This window comes from Aethina tumida, chromosome 3, assembly GCF_024364675.1.
Source record: "Aethina tumida isolate Nest 87 chromosome 3, icAetTumi1.1, whole genome shotgun sequence".
Classification (NCBI taxonomy): Eukaryota; Metazoa; Arthropoda; class Insecta; order Coleoptera; family Nitidulidae; genus Aethina; species Aethina tumida.
Window position 1 is genome coordinate 24,077,818 of NC_065437.1, and position 25,561 is coordinate 24,103,378.

A 25,561-nucleotide genomic window follows, 5' to 3' on the forward strand; every position below is an offset into this window, starting at 1 on the left:
GTTAATGGGAATTTGTGATTTATAACTGTCAGAGCGAAGACGACAGGAAGTTGTGCATTTTAAATTTTAGCTACTTTTGTCTGATGAAAAGTGTTTTCTAATTGGGTTTCTATTATTTAATAATCCTGGTGAATACGAATATGTTTGGAAATTCTTAAAATTTTAGTTTTATTTCATCATGTCAAATCTTTCTGCGTCGTTCCTTTGAATCCTGTTTTATACTGTGTTCTTGCTGACCTAAATAAATTTAAGCGAAGCACATAAAGAATGTAAATTAGATAATTTGTATGTATGTGATAAAAGAAATTAAAATACTTTCCACGTTCAAATGTTTTTTATTGCGATTTGCTTTTTGCTCTTTTGCGCTAAACTCAAAGCGAAATGCATAATTAGAAAAATCAGGTTTAATATAACTCAGGCGGTAAACATTCAGTAGTGAGACACATTTACATATTACAACGAAGATTTCATTCCTCGATTTAAACAATCTTATAATATCGGACAGTGTTTTGTAATACAGGTGTTGCTTTATGTGGAAATAATTAAAGTAGCAGTTACATGCGCAATAACTTTACATAAAAGTTCAATTTCCTTAAATCCCCCGAAGCAGTTTTCCCATGCAAATAGTAAACAGCAAGTATTTATAATCCCGGTCCATTAAAATAGAATCTTCCCTTAGAAAGTAAACTCCATCGCGAAAATTCATTACTTGTGTACTCAGCGCACATATATATTAGAATAATGGAAAAAAGCCGTTGCATCCTGGAAACCTGGCTTGCAGTCTTCCCGTACAGAAAGTGAAAATACCAGTTTGCATAAATTTACATAAGAACGGCAGTTTCCAAACTCCGGCCATAAGCCTTGATATTTTATTTGGAATAAAAATTTAATTAATATGTAAATACTTTCTGAAATATTCAATTGTAGCAGATAGGTTGGGTCCGCATTTTACAACAACGGCAATCAAAGCAATGAAAAACAATCCTAAAGATCTTTAATGTTTGCACAAAATGTGACGTTTTATCTCTACTATTAAATGCGGTTTCTTTGAAATTAAATGTACTTAAAAATTATTTCTAATATCAATGCTTAGGAAAAAAGAATATTTTAAATTACTGGTCGAAAATTAATTTAAACATTGCGTATAACAGTCAATCAGCCGAGGGGTTTATTAAATTCACAGTTGTTGCCTAAAATTTTCAATATCAATAGTAGTTCAAATTGGTGTCATTTCGGTGTAGTTATTGAAAAATGTTAAGAAAAACTGGCCGCCATAATGGGTCTTGTGGCTAAATAAAACACCCACCTGGCACAACTCCGAAAACTTACGTGCGGCAATAGAGGTCATGGAAAGCGGGAAAGGCTCTGATTAATTTTACGGGTGGGATGGCTAATGTCTCAGAACTATGATCATTACCCCGAACCCACCGACAACTATGCGTACCTGGTTTTCGCCGTAGGCAGGGACGAATTTCAGTCATTACAGCCATTAGTTCGGTTTGTAGACAACCAGAGCAGGAAGTTGGGAGTTAAGTGCCTGTCGTTCTCAGCTACCTTGATGGGCCAATTAGACAAACGATCCTAATTATTAAAAGTTTTGCTGAATTTGCGTGCGAGGCGGTCTACGTTATAGTTTTACAACTGCCTTAAACGGTTTCGAACTGACGCGTCACGACGCCTAACTAATATATGCGCTCAAGTTCCCATTTCGCGTCGCAAAACTTGTTGAGTTCTAAATCTGGTGGCGGATTTATCGTTAATCAATTAATTTCAATATGGAAAATTATTAATTGTTTATGAGTTCTATTTTATTAAAAATATCCAATATTTGAGCTGTTGAATATTTCATAAAAAATTTGAGGAACGCCGGCCACGCCAAAGAATTTATTTATTCCGTTAGAGTATTAAAAACGAGTAAATTTTGATTGAATGTCTGGAACGTGCTCCTAATTTCTGAATTCCTCTGACCGTCATGCATGTTTAATACCGCATACGGCGAAATCCACGTTCATTAAAGCCCCATCGCATTCACTTTTAATAAAGCTCCGGCTTCATTGAATTTTATTCAAATCAATTATAAAACTTCATGTATGTTTGAAATGTAATTTACTCTATCGCAGAGAGCGTTAATAGGGGAGCTAAAGCAATATAAATGCTCGCGTAAAATATCGACGTTCATAATTACATTCAGAAAATGAGTGTTGAAACATGTCAAATCTGTTTGAAAGTGCATTTACGAAATGTACTTATCTGCTTGTTTTGAGTTTACGCTTCAAACTATTTTGTTACAATTACCGTCATTTTTTAATCGTCGTATGTATCATAAATAAACGTTTAATTGTTTTTTTTTTCTTTGAAATATATTCGATGCCAATTATTCGAATTCCTAATAGACAGCTGCAATACTAATTAGTTTTTGTTACTTTGGTGATACTACTAGTATAGTGCCGAAAATTGAACGTAATTCATTATAATAATTCAAATTATATTTATGTTCAAATATTATATCCGACAGTCATTAAGATAGCATTGCAGGTTGATAATTTGTTCCTAAAGCCTCGGAATCAGGCTTCTTCCTATCTTATCTCGCACACGTTCAAGGGGAGATATGTCAGGAGAATGGAATGACCAAGGCAAAACCATAACATGAGCTTGTTTTAAACATGCCATTGAAACTCGGGCTATATGAGGTCGAGCCTTATCTTAACACTTCTTATCCAGACCCATGTGCATTAATAGTGTCTTGACCATAAACACAAGAGTGGACCTGCTTCCAAAACAAATAGCCCCCAAGCCATTAACCTAAATGTTTGGGTCACGTGCCGTACACGTGGAAAGACAATATATTGTTGATACAACAATTAATCTACCCTCTGAGTGCCAACCAGCACTCATACAATTTGCCGACATATGAAAAGTCAATAGTCATAGGTCTCGATCTTGTCTTTGTATGAACCTCTTGTATGTACAGTACAGAGTCTCTGACATGACTTTTTCACGTTTCTACAAACCATGCAACACTCGATCACAGTAAACAACAGGCTGATTAACTTTTCTAGCAATTTCTCTAATGGAAAGGCTACTTTAAGTCCGTCTCCGTTGAAATGGGGTTACTTGAGCGAAACCGTCTTCTAACTCACTCTGATTGTAAAAAACAAAAGTGAATTAGAATATCAACATAATCAAGAAAACTTAATAAAATATACATTTTTAAGTACATATTTCATAAGAATTGAAAGAGCAATACAGTTTTATAAAACTGAAATAAAAAAAGAACGTATTAATACGTGTCGGAAAAGTGGAGTTCTGAAGTTTTAAACGTGTAATTAGCCGGAGAAATTTAAATAAATTATTGCACGTAATCTCTTGAAAACGGTTTAATATTAAACATACCATAAATCCCGGGATTCTTAACGTGGTTCCCGGAACGGGGAGTTTTTGTCTGGGCGCAATCAAATAGCGTCTAGATTTATGCTCTTAATAAATCTGACAATGGTATCCATTACATTAATTAGTTATCTTTTAATTGTAAATTTTGGGACGAAGCTCTTTGTGTAATGAACTGTGTAGATAATATTTCACTAAAAGCGCCAGTCGATATTCCCGGATAGCGTTTTTACTGTGTCTTGGGATTTAACGGAGGCAATATACGTTAATTGCTTGTAAGAAACAAATACACATGAATTTCTCGTTATGCCGTCGTTAGTTAGGTCTAACGACCGATACTAAATTTTAATCTTGGATACTATGCATTTTAGCAATTTTTATTGACTTGTTATCTTAATTGGGTAATTTATTTGGCGAAAAGTACTTAACATAAGACAGATTTTGGACCACTGAGTTTGTATTCACAATTTAAAGTAGAAGTATTGTGTGTTTTAATTAGATTTATCATCCATTTTTACTTCTTTTGCTTCATCATTTATAAGATGTTCAACTAATTACTTAATGCTTTTATAATTAATATTAAATGTGAAAAGTAACAAAGAAGCATTTTGAATTATTATATTATTTTATAAGTATTTGTCAAGTAATAAAATTCGTTGATTATAAATTTTCCTGACGTAAAAGTTTATCACCAAATTTACTATCGGATAAATAATTTTTTATGGACTTATGTTTACAAGTAAGAACAATGCATAAATAGACCCATTAAAACTTTCATAAGTCGATGAATGTCTTAAAGCGTCGTAAAGAATCTCATTAAATAAATAGAGGTGAACTAAAAGTGTTTAATAGACAATATTTGAGCAAAACTTTTGGTTTGTTGCTTTTGTTGAGGACGTTGACGAATATGGACAATATTTTTAGTTTCAACATATTTGAATGCTTTTATATTATGAAATAAGTGAACCAATTTATTTTATCTTCTGTTGCTATAATATATATTTTATTGCATTTTATAAAAGCAGCCAAAGAGAATGAAGGAATGAACCACTCGATTTCTGTGAAAATAAATTTAAATACGTTTGAAATAAATGTTATATTTTAAGGTACATATTTTTCAATTATGTTTTATTTATGTTACTTTATTATTCATTTCAGGTATGTTTCTCGCATTTTTTAGTGAGTAAGTTACTACTATGTTGGAAAAAACAAAAAAAAATTATACATTTTAAAAATGTTATATACAAAAATAATTTAGTCTATTTTATTGCGATATATTAATTGTTTATACCATTAATAAAATGCAATTTAAAATGAATTTATGCTACTGCAATTTAATAAGGACACATAACGTGTCCATAAGGAAGAAATAAAAACTAATGAAAACCCTAAAATACCGGGTAATTTAATTAAGTGAACCACAATTTCGTATAACGTTATTCTACACATATTACCATTTATTCTAATTAAATGGCAATTACACGAATGGGCCATAGAAGATTTCATTTTAATTAGAATTCCTAATTTTCCGGAAAGTTAAACTGTGCCCGTGCCGAGATTTTGATGCACAGTCTGCACTTTTTGTCAAATCTCGGATGATTGCGGACACAGCGGATTTCAGCAACTTGGAGTCCCCGAAGTTTCAGTTTACATAGCACAATTTAAGAAATTCGAGAATTTTATTCAAATGCACCGGCCACAGTAACAACTTTAATTTCGATTAAATTTATTCGAGCCAGTTCGACGGCGACGATTGTGCATTTTTGCTTATGCGGCAGCCATGCGCCCAATTCCACAACTATTTTACGGGTCCGTTCTCCCTTTGTAAAACTTTTAGTCCCAGACCTGGATTAAATTAACTAAAACTAGTCCGGAATCAATGTATATAGAGTATTATTATTCTATTTGAATATATGTTGGTTTTTATTGCTGCACCTTAAAAACTAAATATAAAATGTATATTTAAACGAAATAATTTTACTTTTATTTTATTTCTTATATTTTTAATTGGACGAAATATCTTAAATTTACTAATTTATTTAAATAAAATATTAGTACATTCAGTAGCACGAGGTTTTAAGGAATGTTTTCTAAATAAAATAAATATTTGCAATATATGAAAGTTTGTGAAAATTAATTTTATTAAATTCCACTGATTTTAATAGGAGTAACTCAAATTCACTTAATTTATTAAGCACTGCAAATATTTGTTAGTTACTTTGTCAGTAATTTATTTTTAAATAGTCAAAACTAGTTAACTCATATTCGAACTATGAGCCATAATAACGTGTTAAGTTTCGAATGCATTAACTTCAACAACTGTTTTAATGCGTTCTTTGATTCGTAGATACGAATCGCGAAAGGGGCTCAAGCATTACCTGATTTTATCGCTATCCATCAACCAGAGAATAAAGGCGGGCCACTTTATTACTAGCGTCTGTGATTAAGTATCGAATTAGTGTTACAGCTAGACGTAATTTGTATAAATAAGTGGCGAATTTCGGATGTAATGGTGCACAAACCGTGTACAACGATAAAATGTCTATTTTCAAATATTTGCTCAAATTAATGAGGAGGATTTATAATATTTGCTGGTTGGAAACCTAACTAGGGCCGTAATTGTGGAAATTATAGTAAGAAAGATTGCCGTTCAATATGCAAATACTTCGATGAAATCAGTGATTTAGTTCTAATTATATATAACAATAAGAGTATAATTATGGAATCCCTTTCTAGTTTGGCTGAATTAATTTAAGATGTAAAACCTAGTATTAAAAAGTACAGAATAAGTATGAATTAATCACTTTTGAAGCTCTGGGATAAGGCTGAAATTTTTTAATGTACATTATTAAATACGTTTTCACGCAACCATTAAAATATATAAATGTTTAAATAAAGTTATTCATTTTTGAAAGTGTTTTCAGTTTATATTCCATAACATTTTTTATATTCAATTTTTCATCCATGTATATCAATTTTGTTTTTACAACACTAGCTTCAGTTTAACTTTGATACTAATTTCTTTCTATCAGTACATTTCAGTTTCGATACTTTTCGGTACTATACCACATATTTTTTGAAGCGCATCCACCAATATTAGAAATTTAGTATTCCTAACATTAGTAAGATGATATAATTGCATAATTAAACTGTGAAATAATATTTTAAAACTAACTGATCAAATATGAGGTGAAACAAAAGGTTCAATTTTTAGTGTCTGAACGAACCGCGGTACTAAGCCCTGAAATGAAGCAATAATTATTCTGCGCTTAACTCGAATTTTATCACCCAAGCTTTAAGTTCCTTATTTGATGCCCCCACTTCCTTGTTCGTTTATCACAGAATTGAAGGATCATTGAACGATTAATCTTGCCCGTTTCCCCCGGCTCATTTGCATTCGACCCGCTCCCGCGCCATATAATATTTAAATAGAACGGGTTAAGCTGTTTCAGCGGTCATGTAAAGCAGTTATTACTATTACTTACGAGTTGTAACAATGAACCGGTGTGTGGACCGGGAGAGAATTTAAAATTTTGCTAGAAGTATGCGCAGGTGTAAGTATGCTGAAATAATTTATGCGGTCCGAGGGCTTAAATTGCTGAAATATTTCGGTGATTGCTATGTGGGAGGACGGTAGCCGCTCGACCGAACGGATCATAACGGCTTAGAGGAATGTGTCCGAAATTTATTGGAAACGGCAGCTTTTTAACGGTGTGATGAGACTGACATAATTGTGGGTCAATTTTAAATACGTACCGTCCGAAAATCTACTATCGTTTTAATTTTGTACCCTCGACTTTATTCGCATTCACGCCACGTTTAATGGAAATGAGGGGGGGACGTGCTGAACTCTCAAAGAAAATTACAGACAACGTACAAAAAATGAAAAATACATTACAACAAATTACAGGTTCAAAGCAGTTGTTGATGAAGTTAAAATACTTGGGGATTGTTTGTTGAATGTTTTATGTTAAAAATAAACTTATTTTTACATATGGGAAATTGTTACTTATATCGTAATCAAAACAATCTTCTGACTAAATATTTTTTCAATATTCAGTCTTTAAGTAATTTAATTTTTTAATTTATTGTTTAACCTTAAGAAAAAATATATGATTTTAACCCACACTTTAGATTAATTTTTTGATGTGAAAAATTTCATATAAATAAAATGAACAAGTGATTTATGTAAAAAATATTTTAAGCAAACTATGACGAAAAATGATGCATATTTTATTTATGTATAATAAATATTTCACTACAATATACATTTAAATGAATAATAGAATTATTTCAAATATTTAATTTTTAAATTATTTATTATTAATTATTTAGAAATTTACTCAATTTAAATTTAGAATTTCTTAAAATTTCTACTAGTAATTTATTATTTATATTGGTTTCTTTTAAAGTTGACATATATTCAATTGGTACACGATCTGTCAAAGAAAACTATGTTGAATAAATGTATGTATTATTTTATACTAGCAATAATGTTTCAACTGATTTATTAAATATATTTATTTGCAAGTATTCCCATATTATTATTTTTGAAAAGTAATTTTATGATTAATGTAAAGTATAATGGTATTATTAACATTAATACCCATAACTGACTGATCCGATTACTTTTCGAACTCGGCTACGGAGATAAAATTATCCCCAACGTACCAGTTTCCATTGTCTGAACGAAGCAATAAATTAAAGTTCGCCGTAACGATATAAGTAATCAGATGAAATAACAGTGTTTGCCTTAAATATTGGAGCCAGGCAAAAATACCGTCGCATAACTTGCCAATGGAGATTGTTCGTTACGAGTGTGCATTTACAGCGAAACTTCCTGTTTACCGAACTTAATAAGGGTAATATGGCATATATGTTATGTGTAATTACGAATTGCAGACGCTATTGCTCATACTTGGAGCCCGAGTCGATTTGTTGCCTCGCTTCAAGGATTCTTTAACGAGTTTACTTGTACTACTCCAAAAATATGCTCATAAAAATAATGCCATTTCGGCTGACGTACTAGTTCACATCAAATGTTATATTTTGCTGTGTACATTTATAAAATTTGTTTAATAAAGTAAACAAAATGTAATCTACAGGTAATTGTAGAAATTTTATGAACAATAGCGTGCAACTGAGCAAAAACACTTTAATATTTTTATTATTTGATATTAGGACCGGAAAATGTAATTTACGTTTCTGGTTCATGATTTATTTATTATTTTATTACACTTTAACATTTTTATTCCAAACTGTATATACTATAATAAATATTTTCGTGCTCTTTCTAACTATATATTTTTTGTTACATTGTATTTTACACATTTTGTTTTTGTGTGAGGTATTCAAAAGTTAAGCGTTTGGCAAATGCCAATTCTCTTCTTGCATGTGACGAAAATTAGTGTTTTATTTGTCAAATTATTATATTTAACGAAAAATTTGTTACTACTATTAATTCTTGTCAATTTGGACAACAGATTGAAGTTGATATATCTTAAGAAACAGTATTAAAAAAGACTTAATAGTAAAAAATTTAATAGTATTTTATATGAAAAACTCTCCTTTGGTCAATAGAAAAGATTTGCTTCTTGAAAAGACAAAACACATATCGTATTAAGGGCTCCATCTAACTACTATTTTCTTGTATTCAATATTTTCTCATTGGTAAACATTTTATGGTTTAACGTTAAAACTGTTCCAAATTTTTTCTCGCCATGAATTTGTTTATATACCGTTGGCCAAAAATTGTTAATTACAATGGTGATTAACTTGTCGAATACAAATACAAAACTAATGAAAAAAAGCACACTGAAGTTAATCGAAACAATTAATTTTACTAATTTAATTCAATAGTTTTCCTGTGCACATTTTCTATAAAAGTTTTATCAAGTTCTAAATTCTAAATGTCACTAATTTCCTTTAATGTCCCACAAACAAATAATTCACGTAAACGAGAAAATTTATTCACTAGCATATTTAAATTATTAGCATTAAGAGAAATCACGAGTAAACATTTAGTTAAAATTTAAATCGATTCGAATCGGTAATGAAACTGAGCATTGCACAATGGAAAACTGAACCAGATTTAATTTTAATTTATGCGAATTGCACACCAGTGAATTATTAACATAATCAATGTTTCATTAACCTCTTGCCGAATTAACGACGCCGCTTTAAATATTTAACGAATACTAATGGAAGGATGCTGAATAAAAAAAGCTTAAAGCAAAAATGTTATTATTTACAAGGCTCCCAAGTAAAATTTCTTATTATGAATATTTCAGTCGGACCGATGCTGGGGTTATTCCCCGTAGTGCAAAAGTTTACAAGCAAATAGGGAGGCGTGCTTACCTTATAGTCGAATACACATCCCGCCTTAGATTCGGGATCCGGCGGGAGCGAACATTTTTTCAATTATTAAAGTGTTCCCAAATAAACATAAGCCTGGCCGAGGTGTTTCGAATAATTTTCGCCGCGCAACTTTCTAAATCACAGTGTTGTTAGAATATTCTATCTAGATGGTTTGAACATTTTCATTCTGTAACTGCATAAAATATCTAATTATTATTTTTTAATCTGGAATTTATAATCAGTAGTTTAGCAGATGTATATTAAAAATATTAAAATCGTCAACGGGATTACGGCAATTTTACGCCTCCACGCAAATCTTGGGATTAGATTGAGTTCAGACACGATTTGCAAAAGGCATCCATAAAAATTATAAAATGTTGTCGAGCAATCGCAGGCGCGGGCTCATTAGTGGGCTCGAAACTTTTTCATTGAGTAGTAAACTATAGAAAAGGCGCACCTTTAATTTCGTTCACTCCAAGTCGACACGGCAATGTGCCATTGTAATTAATTTATTGGGTATCAAGGATCAAGTCAAGTGGATTATTCAAAGGACTCTGCGTGGGATAAAGTTGGGATTAATTACACAAATTATATTGGGATTGTTTCATCTAAGGGCCTCATTTTCATTAGCGAACGGTCTGAATGTTGGATGATCTATTAACATGCAGATTATAAATTTCATTCATATTCCGTTAATAGAAAACATCAACTTTCATTGTTCGCAACGAATTTTAGCTGATTAAAGGCAACCAAGTATATTTAGATTTTTGTTTTTCAACAAAAATATGATTCAGAAAGTGCATTTTTCACCTTCTCACGAACGCTGGAACGGAGACTTGAAACTGAATCGTGGCAGATTCAAATATAAATATGTAGATTGGAGCGTTGTTCGGGGATCGAAATTTATGGGGCGATGCGAATCGCGTGTTACTTGCCAGATGCACACGTGTACGTTAGGACCCGACCGGATTGTTTATGCTTAATGTGTGATTGACTGCAGCCGTGCTGTCATCGTTAAACGCCAAGACATACCCTGAATATAAATTGAACATTAGATGCAAATGCATTATTGTATTATCTGTATAGATTATCATTAATTACGGCAGGATTATAATTAATGGCGTAAATAGGACCTACTGGGATTATATGTACTTAATGCCAATTACAACGTATCCGGTGAATATGTTGTGGAAATATTAACTATTGACGGCGGTGGGATCAGATTTGGCGACGGCAAAATCCGAAAGGGCTTCCCGCGGTGCATGAGTAAGATAATATTTAACGGGCGAGATTTAAATTGCAGCGAATGCAAACTGAATTCGAAATGAAAACTTTCCCTGTTAGAATTACTTTGCATGGCTTAACGAATACAATTGGTTTCGTGTTTCTCCTAACAATAGTATACCCCATACATAGATAATCATTATGATTTTAATGTTTTTGCCATAATTAAAGACATTTCTTTTTATAACTATCTAAACATTTTATAAAATATATTTTTAACTGATAATCATTTGTATCAACATAGCCCTTAATATTAAAAAGTGCCTACGAATTCTGCGAATTTAATAATTACATTAATAGACACAGACAATTAAGACGTTAAACACAGGAACGTAAATGCCCAATTCCATTTATTTGTGTCCCCAATATAATTTAAATTATATATATTTTTTATAATTAGTAACAAAAGTTTTAATTAAAATAATATTTCAAAAATTACAAATTATTCAAATATTGGTAAACTGTGATTATTGGTCACACTTTTCCATTTAAAATAGGACCTCTTATTTTAAAGTTGAAATTAAAGTATAAATTGTCATATTATGAAAAAAATTCAGAAATTTCACATGTAATATACGAAAGATAAATTTTCTAAAGTGAAAGTATTCCGTAAAAGTTAAAAATATTACTGTTACGTGTAGGTTTTTTAAAAGTATTGTACATCATAAAGACATTTAACATTGGGAATTTGTTTTTTTTTTTTTCATTGAAGAGAAATATTTTAAATCATAATTTTAATAATCTGGTGACTGAGATTTATTGATTGTAAATTTATTTTTATATCCGACCTGACACTGCTCTGTCATTGTTTTTCTATATTACCTGACAAAATTCTTACATCGCATTTTGAATGAAAAAATGAAGTAAATTTCTATAAAAATAAGGTTTTTATCTTTATCCCCAGTATCGGTCTACATGGACATCAAAGATAATTTTTACGTAGTGTTTTTTGCACAAAGTAATTAAAGAAATTCGTTGAAGTATTCCATCTTCAACATCAAAATTCTCTGTCGATGAACATTTATTAATAATGATTTATGTCAGAAAAAGACTTCCTATTCCATGTTCCTAGATGCCTAAGGTTTGATGCCGGTTAATTGAACTCAAACTAACAGTCATCAATTGTTTATTGGATAGGGGGATGAAAAAGCTCCCTTCAGCACAAATCAATAGAGTTTGTGTTATGAACATCTGATGCAGTGTGTAATGAACATTGATATTACTGCTGCGTCTGCATGTTTGTGACTATAATTAGTTGATGATTTATCGGCATAAAGCAACATTACTCACAATTACCATAACGAACCGCACCTCTTATTTGTACGTGACCGATAGTGACCAACAATGATGGCCGTATTTATGGCCGACGGTTATGGTTGTTACAATATTATTGCACCGTTTGTACCTGTTTTTCGGTAATTAATTTAGGAACTGTGCGAACCATAGCATTGGCATCCGATAAGTTCGCAGGAGCCGAAATGGAAATAAATTAACATTAACGGGAATTATTTTGGTGCCGGTTTATCGATCCCATGTCGGATGTCTGAGTGACACACGCGGATTATCATGATTAATGTGTTCAGTTGCGTTCGTTACGACTTTTCCATTGCCAAATTGCATTGGTATATTTTTTGGAATGCAACGGAATTGGATACCTTTTTTGAGTTGATTTGGAGCAATTTACAAGTGAAGGAAATCGACATTTTTGAAATTCGTTTGAACCATTCCATCAAAGTCCGTTTACCTTTTATTATACATGAAGCGTTAACCTATGGACACCAAATTTTATTTGTTACGTCTCATTTTTATAAATAACATTATTATTGTCGTTAAACAAATTGATGATTTTTGGATGGGGTATGGGAAAGTTTGTGTTCGAAATAGCAGAGTCAGCAAACGCGAACCGTTCTCCTGACTAGTTTTGTCTGTTCCAGGGACTGACCGCAGCGCCATCTAGCTGGCAGCTCGGGACGGTCCTGTCCACTGCACAAATGGTGGTTTTGTGGTACGTTGGCCCCCCGGAGCCACTCCGCAACTCACTGTGTTTTTCTGTTACTTTATTTTTGTACTCTACCTTGTTATTTTTTCTTTCCCTGTTAATTTTCTGTTTATTGATTTATTAAATGTGTTTTTTACTAGTCACTGTTGTTCACTGATCACGTTGATGTTGTCACCCCTTGTTAAATGTTGTCTGCATCACAGCACTCTCGCCTAAATATTGTGTGGATCTGGACACCACAATGTGTAAGTCAATACAATTCCTTCTACTGGAAGAAATATATTGACCTGAAAATTAATACATGTACATCAAAATCCAAAAGTAATTTAATCCCGAAATAGCAGTCGTAAATGTATATCAATGATAAACTGTGGCCTAAAATAAAATATTACACACAGAAACTTTTTGAAATAAGTCATTTAGATAGTATAACCCACTGAGACACGGGAACACTTTATTTTCGAAACATTGTAACCAATAATTCGTTGCGCCGCGATATCACTAAATTTGAATCTTGGAACGCATAAAACTTGTATACGCCACAGGAAGTTCGCAATAACTTCCCCGATAAATCATAACAATTGGCAATTTGAATTGTTTGGCCCGACTTACGACAATGTACGAAGACTGAATCCCAGAGTGATCTTAACCCAGTTCCCTGTGTCTTTGCGACACCCTCGTAACCCCGCAATTAGGATGGATCGAGGTTGTCTAGCAATAATATGAAAACAACTACAGGTAAACACTGAATCCAAAACGTTTTCATTTTATTGCAGCGCCATGGAAAATCTCGGAGTTGTATTGTCTTGTTTTCGTTGTTTGTAGATGTAATAAATAACTGGAATAGGTATTGTGTGCATGTTTAGCTTGTTCTTTTATTGTTCATTTAGATTTTGTTTAGATAAAGTAATGTGTATTTAACGGGATAAAAAGCTGTTGTTTTCGAGGACTCGTTGTTCCCAGTGTTTCAATTTCCAACAAAGGAAAATATTAATGAGTTCGTTTAAATTATTGTTCTAACCGGAATGGGTGATGTAGATAACCTGAGTAATTAGAACTTTCAAAGGCTGAAAACGAGTATTGATTCGGACACGTTCACATCGAAAGCCAATTTAATCGTAACCAAATCATTAATTAGTTATTTTAACACACAAATTATAATCATCATATTTCTTTACACAATAATAAAAAATGAAAAAAAAAAAATACTTCGCGTTATCTTCAATTTGCATAAATAATGTCCGTTTTGTATAATTTAGATGAGTCAGAATTTAAAAGCAACGCGGGTTAATTTTTGCATTATGGCACGAATTAAGCAGCATTTAAATCTAAAAAATCAGGTCAACAAGCTTGTATCCTCCAGATGTTGAATCAACGCTGATGTTGCAAAATTTACTGCCCCATAGAATAATTAATTAAATTTCCGTCAAAAACCGTGCTTCTTTCCGACTAAATAATGCGATAATCCGTATGCAGCACGAACTCTTCTGAAGCCATCGTTCAAAGGATTATCACGGCCGAATGGACCGTCTTAAATAATAAAATAGTGTGTTCGAGCTAGCCGAGATAAATTTACATTCGTCGGTCGGCCCATCGCTGAGTCCGCTTTTTTTCTTGCCTTTCTTATAGACCATAAATTAAGGGAGCACGAAATCGACTGGCTACGTCGCGGCTTTCTAGTTGTAAAAACCGGTCGTGAAAAGTACTAGTATTAGGGTTTAGTTACGAGAAGAGCTTATCCCTGCTCGAAGCACGAAGGGACAAGTCATCCGGACCGGGTGCAACTCTAACGACGTGAGGGATGCGGGATATCAAGGCTACTCTCTAATCAAATACGGGTCTGTTGTCTTAGCCGCTCCCCCCGGCCATCTCTAACAGGCTTACGTGCCACTTGGGATGGCCGGAACTAGCATAGCATTTATTCGAATAAGTAAGGAAGTGCTAACAAGGCCATAGAATTACACGATCCCCGGTGGATTCTCTTCTCGATTACTTTGCCGAAGTATTTCGGTTCGGTTAAGCAATCTGATCAGGTTATCTTAACATTTTAATATTATTCAAGTCAAGTAGATTTAGTTACACCAAAATTCAATATTTCAATTAATAGTAATAAATAGTAACAATATAAATTTGCAATTGGAGTAAAATTTTGTTTCATTTCATTTCAACTAAGGAGAGGTGAATCAAATACTGTATACTTTGGAAATATTTAATAATATTCTGCGCTTTTAGCTTCAAAGGTTTTCTTAACATTTTCATAACATTCTTTTTCAATCAGGCATCCAGCCATTAGGTGAAAATCACGTTTCTGTTCTCGCACTTTTCCAGGAGCCTAACCAGATTCACTGGCAAAACAACAAAGACCTTGGCTAATTCACTTTCTTTCATCTTTCGGGTTCTAAAACAGAGAGGAAAAATGAAAAAAAAAAGAAAATATTAAACACGAACAGACATCCTCACCATGGCAACAACAATAACGTTACACGGGATGCGTGATGGGTTTTCCCTCCGTCTTCGAAGGGTGAGCACCGACAATTGGCGGTGCGCCAACTTGGAACAAAATCTATCACGTTATTGATGTTTGTCACATATATCTACCGTGATATCCATATCTAAGCAATTCGATTCTTTATTTGGGCGATAGCGACAAATTGAATTTATTTCCGACCGTCTAATCAACGGTAATAGAATGGGAACATCCATCATGCGCTGATAATGGACATTTATTGGGTTCTTGGATCGTGATTCGTGAATTCTGTGTGGATTAATAATAAGTGTTATTCGCCGAGTGAGTTGCCAAATTCTTTTCAAATCAATAGTTCTCAATTTTATCTGATTGCATCAATAAGCTATTAAAAAGTATCCAAACTGAATTCAAAGAAAACCTCAAGTTAAAATATTTTTTCAATTTTGAATATTAGACTAAAACTGTTTTTAATATGAAAGTGGTACATTTGAAGATGCTAATCCCTTAAATTGGAGAAACGCAAGTAATTTATTGCTATGACATATTAGTAGAAATGGTAGCGACACCTTGAACTAGTAGTAATTTATTCCTCTACCATCATCTACAAATGTGGTACAATGTTCATTCCTTGACTCTGAGTATAATTAGAAGAGAACAGATACGACATAAGCAAATGTCTAGAAAATATAATACGTACACGTAAGTACGTATATGCATATTTTAAATAAAGAAAATAAACGAATAATTTTGATGCTTGTATTATGAAATATTTAAATTCTCGTCGGCAGAGTGGAGAAACGCTACGGCTAAAGTTGTTGTGGAATTAACCACACTTCGTTCCGCATCAGCATCCGCCTGATTAAACATGCATCCATCAAGAAAACAACTGCACGTGAATTTAAAATAAAATTGCGCAAATATATCTTGATGTTTCGTAGCTAAGGGGTTGGAGATCAAAGGCATGTTATGTTTACATTATTTGAAATATGATAACGCGGGCACCTGAAAGTATTTTGCATTCGCTTTGATCACGCTCGGGGCAGCGAAAAAAATTAATGCTAAACTTTACGTAAAGCGAGACGCTGATGTTGGCCTTTTCGAGGATAAATCGAAAATCAAGCACTGTCGACAGCCAGGTTCAAATAATTTTTCTTCAGTTACGTCACAAATTTTTAGATAACAAGAATTCCTTTATATTCCTTATTATTATAAGCAAATTTCATATTTAACAATGAACATCTAATCTAAATTACATATACAAGCAAAAGAACATTATTTGGAGTAACGATGTTTGAGTTGGTTTTGCCCAAATGCATAATGTTGGATCGCTTCCTTTCATTATTGCCGGAATAGCTCAATAACTAATCGGTTTTTAAAGACGCCTCTGGCATTAACATCACGATATAACGAGAATACAATAACACAGATAAGCCATTATTTTTCTGGGCTTTTCTACGAAAACAGTGTTTAATATTTATGACGGGCCACAAAGTCCTGAAGATTTTACGGGGTATTTTGGAACGATGGCGACGGTTTTACACATGTGGGAATTTGGGGCGGGGATTGATATTGAAAACTATAAAATAGAGCCGAAACAAAGATGGATTTGGTCGCCGGTGTCAACTAAATGTGAATTTAATGATTCAATTCCTTTGTCCAGTCACTTACCTGTTATTAGCTTATTGGAAAATAATTCTAATTAAACTTTGTAAAATATTTCATGCATTGTTATTGTTGAAATGCTGCTCAATATATTCCATTGAACATTTTATAACAAAATATTTTTTTCAACATATTTTACCCCAATATTTCGACGCCCATGGGTAGTTGAAAAAAAAATGATTGGACGCGATCCGGCTGATCGAAAAAGCCCACGGATCAGGCTGTATATCTATGCGGAAATAAATTTATATGTATATTTTGTTTTATCATGCAAACACATCCGTTGATTGAATCCCAAAAGTGGAATATTTAAACATGAATACGAATTCAACCCTGTGGCAAAGTGCTGTGTTCAATCAGAGGTTCCTTTGATCCTACAAAGGCACCACCGAATTAAAATAAAAACAACCGAAAAGGGATGATTTTTTTTTTTTCAAACAAGTGCACACGCCTTTTCAGCTGACGATACGGAATCAAATCAATGGAATGTTCCGGGTAAATTAGAATAGATGTGGCAATAATAGAAAAACAAGTTGATTTTTTTGTAATGTAAATAACGTGTTTTTTCCCAAGCAACAAAGAAATTTAAATGTGTAATAATACTTCAATTATAGCATAAATGAGAGCACGAGGTTTATAATCCATACTCATGCATATTTGATGGCCATTAGTAGGAAAATTGGATAATGAAGTTCTTTTGTGCAAACTGATTTACAGCGCTAAATTTAGAATAATCGGGTCGTATATCACGTTCTAGATTTCAAGTTCAACTAGGACTAAAGTTTATTAAACGATTTTACACTTAATACGTTTAAAAACCGCTATGCAAGAACATTAACATTTTCCTTTTTATCACTATTTATTTCATTTATCACCAAATATTCTTCAAAAGATTAAATTATTATTATTATTATAATATTCTTAAATTAAACCACTTGTTTCATGAAAACGTGAAGAATTTTGGACGTGCCTTAAACAAATTTGCATTGTAACTGTTTACCTTAAATCATATTTGCTGTTATGAATAAACCCTTTGGTTTTAACTTTTCAATTACGTTGAAAATTGTAGTGCCCTTGTAATTGGAGGCAGATCCAAATCTAATTTAATTTGAGCAACCGATGAAAGAAAAACGAACAATCAATTTTCATTCTGTTGGTATAAAGACTTTACGTTCAGCAGAGCTTAATTAATAAATTAAGTTTTATCTTGAGAACAGTATCCCTTTTCTTTTTGAAACTCCGTCGGAAAAAAGTTTTATTTAGCAGTAAGTCTTAATTAGAGGCGGGAAATTGCGGCATTATAGCGAAATGAAAAGAACTGGAAATGCTCAAAGTATAAACAGAAGTCTGTTGGGTGGCACACAGATGTTGTCAACCATATAAAACCACCTTTATTATATTTCCGCTGGATTTTTATTTGTTCAGGTCCGGGACACATAAGCGCGCAGCGTTTCGCTATAATTGTTGTAATTATCGTAAACTTTTATTTGATACTTGAACGTCATGTTTATTTTTGCATTCCTTTCTGTTTCAGGTGAGTTTGACTGTTTCGAGTCTTTTACGTGAGTATGCATGTAAAAAGTTTTGCACGGTAAAATTAGCCGTAAACTTCATATTACAGATACATAAGCGTTAAACAGCTAATTTAAGCTTATGTAAATTTTAGAACGCGCTCAAAAATTGGATACAATTTTGCTCAAAATTAAAATTTTATGTTTACAGCAACTTAAAGTTGCATGTAAAATATTATTGATTGTTTAAAGAAAAAGAATGAGGGATGAAGAACACAATAACAATGGCTTTTAAAAAACAGACATTAAACTTAAACAGTAGGGAACTAATTGAGGACTCATTACTCACTGAAGTGTGCTCGTGAAATTAGGTTGGGATACAAGGGCCCTGAAGCATGCGATTCCATCCCTGATCCGGCGAGGTGTCCCCCATTACCGATTGTGTCTCTCGCGGACTTAATGTGTGGTGCTGGATTCGCGGCACGTCTTGTCGCGAGCTCTCATCGACCTCCCCGTCCCTTTGTCAACGACCTCGCGTTCCGCCCCCCCGAATGTACCACGCCATCTGTAAACGACGTACGGACGTCGAATTAACCCGAATTTGGTAGTTTTTTCGAGACAGGCACGGTTCTAATTAAATTATTTGTTTCTTTGATATTAACAACATGATGGTTGGTCGATTTTTTTTTAAGTGGGGATGTAACGGGAATTTATCCACATTTAATCTGATATTGTGGACACGCCTTTGGGGAAAATATGGAACAAATGAATTTGCGTGGTCGAAATAACAATCATTTAATATAATAATACAATAATACATTTTGGTTATTATGCTCTTTCGACTCATAAAGTTACAAGGTGCTTTGGGAAGGGGAAGACATTAACAAAATAGTTACGAGGCTCTTTATATCATTTAAATATAAACCATTATAAAAGTGAACAGCGTAATTTAATTCCGGGCGAAAATCCGCTATGAACGAATAGGTCCATCAAGGACGATAATAGCATTTTCAGGTGGAACACCGGCGCCAGTTATTTTGATATGATGTGGCGGGAGATGAAATCGACCGTGGTTCTGGGCGGAGGGAGCGGAGATTTGGCCAGCGCCTCCGGCCAAATTGAAGGACGGGAAGCATTTGCATGTTAATTACATGTCCCGTCGAGCCGGTAGCTTCGATTGCTCCATCACTCTTGTCAAACATGCATCCAAAATCGATATTCGACGGATACTTTAAGTTAAATTCTACCTCCGAACCCACAATATAATACGGAATAATATTGCGCGTTGGAAATCACTTTTATGTCCTTTGATGTCAAGAGGTGCTTCTGTATCATCTTTTATTCGTGAAAGAAAATGGAATATTTTTTATGACAAATTATGAATGTAAGAAGATGAATTTTAAGTCATTGAAAAATCGTGGGGTGTTGCTTTAAATATAAAACACGACACATTTTCAAAGTGAATGGGAAACGTAAAAAACATTACGAAATCCTAGGGAAGAAAAAACATAAACCGGATATCAATTCGATCAAAGTAAAAGGCATCCCGTTTTGCTCGATGTATCTGATACGTAGATTGCATTTCTTTCAAGCGCTCATTCGAAAGCAATAACGAAACTAATAAAAGGGCAGGTTTTATTGCAAAAAATACATATTTTTCATCGCCACGTTTAGACGTCTGGCCGGCCAGTGCGAAAATGACGTTGAACTGTTGCGGCTTTCCTCGGAATCAATTTGTGTTTTTGCCTCTTGTTATTTATTGATAATATAAATTGTACATGACTGCGCCACATCGGAATACAAATAGGGAGTACACGTTCAAAAATATTGTAACTATTCATTTAACGGTTCCATTCCCATTGTATACGAAATCCTACATTGTAAATTATATGAAGGTGACACGTTGTATTTATTAATGCCCTTAATGAAACAGTTGTACGGTTTCCAACTTGAAATTATTTATGTAGACTCCCGTACATAAAACGAATTTGCATTACACAGAGTTTGTTGTTATCGTTCTCTGGCAATTTATTGTTATCATATAAATTACTTGCTAATTATATCACGTAGCTTGCTAATTCAAATAGCCTATGACTGTTTATTAACCTCCTCGTTATTTAAATTAGATGAAAATATGTTAGTATTTTAAATTTATTGAATTTAATTTAGTTTATCGCTAAATTATTATAATTTTATAGATATAAAATGTTAGAAACTAAAATATTATTGGATTATATGAACAGGACTGGTTCGTCCCACATGAGCAAACTTTTAACAATTTGAAGCATGAGAAATTTAAACCCATTTTGTATGCAAAATTATTTGTTAAAAAATGTTAAATAATTATACATTTTTTCCGGAATGTAAATGAATAATCAATATTGAAAGAGTCTTTGAATCATTGATTGATCCTAAAATATTCCCATATAAAAATAATGTTTTCAAACAGTGACAAATTTCGTTACCATCCCTCATACATTCCACTTTCTTTGACAGTTTTACAACAGTGATTTGATTGAAATCCCCTAGGGTAGATAGTGCGTAAAATTTTTGCGAGTGGAGCTTTCCCCCGTCCAACGCGCTCAAAATCCCAAACAACCGTCAAAGGGGAGCAAAAACTGTGTCAAAGTTTGTTATTACACAAACTTGCACACTTTGAAAATAAATTTAAACTTTCGGTAACTTCATTACATACAAAGTGTGACATGCCGTGGATTTTTATGAAGTAGTAAAGTTGCGAGACAATATAGGATGGGATTTAGTTTGGGAAACCCAATAACCCGACCACGAAATGAATAATGCAGAGCTTGATTGATACAAACTCTGATACACGAAAATTTAACAACAGGATATGAACGAGCATTGGTCAAAGACTTTTAGATTTCTAATTAACTTACGAAATGCCTTTGTGCTTTGATGCTTTTATTGATCCGTCCGTCCGTCCTGTCCAAATTCTACTAAATTATTTAAAACTAATCCGGCTTAAAATTTAATAACGCTTTTCCCATTGTGACCTATTAGATTAATTGACAAAGTAGCAGCGCCGTTAAACCGGCTAAACTCCCATGACCTTTTCAGCACCCGGCTTCAATGGGAAAATGCTAAAACAATTACACGATCAGCGGAGCGTTCCGGGTGACATATCGGGACTACGTTTAGTTGTATAAGAACAGAAGCCCAACCTTTTAATCCAGTTAAGGAAGTTGCTACGAGCGCAAAGACTAGATAAAACTTAACAGTCTATATGGGGATTTAAGTAAGTGAGAGATTGAAGTCTACATTCAGCTTCTTTAATTACATATTTATTTTTTCATTTATCAATTATTTCTAAATAGAAAATATGTGAGTTTATGGATAATATCATTGAAGGAACATAAACTATTTAATGTAATGACTTTTTGCTTAAGGCGGCAAAATTGATCATGTTATCAATATCGATGTAGAAGCCAATATTATAAAATAGCTAAATCTGGGTTATGAAATAAAACGAATAGTATAATTTTATTTTGTTTTGAAATCTGTTCAAAACAATTTTACTGCTCCATTTGTGCCACATATCACAAATTGATATTGTCCGGAGAGGAATGGTCGCTTCGTCGGAATACCAATTACTAGTTTCGAGGGAAAGTAGGTTTACGATGGCACGTATTTCAGAGATGTCCACGGGTTTAATGCACCCTTTAAACTCGCATTAAATAAAAATTTAATACAATATATTCCGAATCAATAAATATTTTAAGATATACACACTCTTCAAATGGCTTTATAAAATAATAATTCTTCGAAGCTTAAAATTTTACGAGTTTGAAAATTGAAATAAATTCAAATACCCACGTTTTCCGGCCAAGAGAGAAACATATGCGCGATATATTTCTCATATCTCGAGTGCGAACTCAATCCGGGGGTCCCAAGACGTAAAATGTGTGCATATTATTAAAATATTAGGGAACGGCACCGATGGCTTTTAAAAAATCGATGTTACCCTCGTCATTATGTCGTCGTAAATAAGGTTATCAAGGCGCCCCTCTGAGAGTGGCGACAGGTTGAAATATGTGGACGCGAAAACAAACGGTAGTTTGTCCAGAGTTCTTGCAAAATTTAGGAAGAGCAAATTATCCTTCCATTTTCTTGCCGTACCTTGACTTTTCGCCGTCTTCGGATATGTACTTCGTCGGGATTCGCCCCAAAAGTTCCAGCCAAACTGGCGATAAGTTTACTTTAAGCTTTTATCTGAAAGCATCGGAAAATGTCTATCCTCGCTTAGGGTACTTTTTGCTAGCGTAGGCCTGACTGAATGGTTTCGAAAAGTCTAAATGTGCAAAACTACATTAAACTTTTCAACGTCGGATGCCATAGAACTTAATTTATACATATCTACGTTCGAACATGTAGTTCATGGAGTAATACTAAACTAATAAGTTGAATTAAATAAAGATCAATTAGAGAAATAATTAAAAATGATAAAAGATATATCATGAACACCGATTCTTTTTACAAAATCAAAAACCTAATAACAATGTATCAGTATTCCATCACTAAATGGCGGTAATATATTTAAACTTATCAGACGACGTCGGGAGCTTTTGAACGCGTCGTCACATCTTATGATCATCCGTCTTCATTACGGTTACAATGAAAGATTTTGCAGTTGTCTGTTTTCGCAGATGATGCTGCCAGCAACACTCGCTCTCCTCCCCTCAGTGCCCCATTGTTCCTGAGCGATGGATCGCATAAAACGCTGATCGTCCCATTGTTCTCCCACTCGACAAAACTAATTCAGACTGTTTTAACTTAAATTGCTCAAACTGTTCCGTGTTGTGCGGATCACTCGGCGAATTATAAAACTCGATTGCTCGAGGGAAAAACACTCATGAACTCGAGTTTTCTTTCCGGTTTTTTTATTGGTAGTCTATACGTGGATAATGATTTTATTATTATTTCACATAAATAAGAAATTGTAAGCTAGCACTTAGGTGGTAAAAGCAGCCATTGCACTAAGCCGACGAAAATATAGATTGGAAAATAAACGACAACAATGCCGATTGTCGAGACGTCAACCAGTACGATCAGACGCCAGACACGAGTTTACGACTGAGGCATTAAACCACCTCTGGCCCCTTGATGGCCTCTTTCGCGTTTCAGCTGCATTAAATTCGCACCATAACTCGCAGGAATTTGATTTTCTAGCGTCACCGACAATTAATAGTATTAATTTAATACCATAATAAATTCAGACGTCCAAAATTACATGCACTGATTCACAATTGTATTCAGCAAAGTTTTTACAAAGTTTTGATGAGAAGTTCAACTAATCAACCACAGTTTTGACCTCCTTTTCAGCCACACAAAATTAGATAATGGCAAAAATAAATAATGATCAAATGGAGAAATATTTGGACTAATATTAGAATTTCATGTTTAACATTTTGAAATTGTCTTCGATTTCATCTGGTCTTTTTTGTTATGAAGAATCAGAACGGAATGGATTAAACATAAAAAAAATTGACAAACTTATTCCAGAGGGTTTTTCAGTAATATTTAATTATCTAATAATCTAAAAAAACTGATAAATTTTATAAATTTTAATCCCAAATTCAATTATGAAACGAATTATAATTACAACGATTAACAGTTATATTTTTTAGTATGAAAAGTTGTTTTCATAATTTGATTACAAATAAATATTATGCTGTATCTGTATTTATTTTATTAAATTGGAATATTAATTGCATTACTAATAAATATGTGTTATTGCCATATTTTATTAATAAACATGAAACAGTAATATAATATAGGTAATTTACAATTTTTAAGTATATTCGTGTTTAATTTATAATTTGAATAAATAAATTACCTAAAGCTAATAGACTTTTATTATATATTATATATAAATGTGAAATTCAAAAATATATATTTGGAATAATTTAAGCTTATGTTTTCACATACCATACATATATACAATATGTTTTTGCTTAGATTAAGCAATTGTAATAATAATTGCGCAATTTTATTTTTTAATTAAGACAACGGCAAAGCAACGATAAAAAAATCGGCGACGTACTAATGCAAGCCCGACAATGTAACCCATATATTATGCACTTTGGCGACCTAATACCACTTAAAATTGCAAAAAACACAAAAGAGTGTACTCGCGCCGGTTTTTACATGTTGATTACAATAGTTCCATTATGTTAAAATGGCTGCACGTGACCTATTTCATATAACATTGTTGCAGCATTTTCAACAAATGCGCACATTGTTTAAATTCCGGCCCGCAATATTAATTCATAAAAATCCCACCCATCACGATAATTACTTAGACAAAAAGGCGGAAGAAACACCCAACTCCCCGACATAAATTTGCATAATTAAAATATGAATTATAGGAATCATTTTGCGGGTGAAAAACTCGGCGAAATGAAATTCCCGGTCTTGTGCGGCGCGGAATGAATCCCCCACGTTGTTTTATTCCCATTTCAAGGCAAATTAGTTTCGTGGCCGCAAAGTTTTCGTTACACCTTAGGTAAACACCCGAGTTGGTCCAACTTCGATGTATCCAGCATAGACGGCGGCACCACCACCCTCCACCCCCTCGCGTTTGTGCAACAAGCCCCGTTGTTATTCGGGGGCGGATGTCCGTGATGAAACCCCCATGCAACTTCTATTGTATGCCGGGCCTCCATTTGACTCTACTAATTTGTGTTAGTTTAAAAGTTTAATTGAAAAATAGATTCTCCACATTAAAAATATCCTTGTGAGTCACTGATGAAAAAATGTTATGACGAGTAAAATGACACACTCAAATTAATGTCTATAGGTACTTTAAAATTATTCAAATACGTAATTAAGTCATAAAAAGTTGTTATACTTAATTATGTTGAGAATGCTCGCGTA

The 25,561-nt window shown here is 33.2% G+C and overlaps 1 protein-coding gene across 2 annotated transcripts in view; it reads left to right on the forward strand.

Moving 5' to 3' along the window:
- Positions 1 to 25,561, forward strand: part of LOC109608656 (CUGBP Elav-like family member 4) — a 334,021-nt gene that overhangs the window by 65,957 nt on the left and 242,503 nt on the right. Inside the window, exon 2 of one of the 2 annotated variants that reach the window (XM_020025167.2) lies at positions 12,963 to 13,033. The exons of the other annotated variant lie outside the window; for it this stretch is intronic. The gene's annotated coding sequence lies outside the window, so the exon portion shown is untranslated. The remainder of the gene's footprint in view (positions 1 to 12,962; positions 13,034 to 25,561) is intronic. 2 annotated transcript variants of the gene reach the window in all.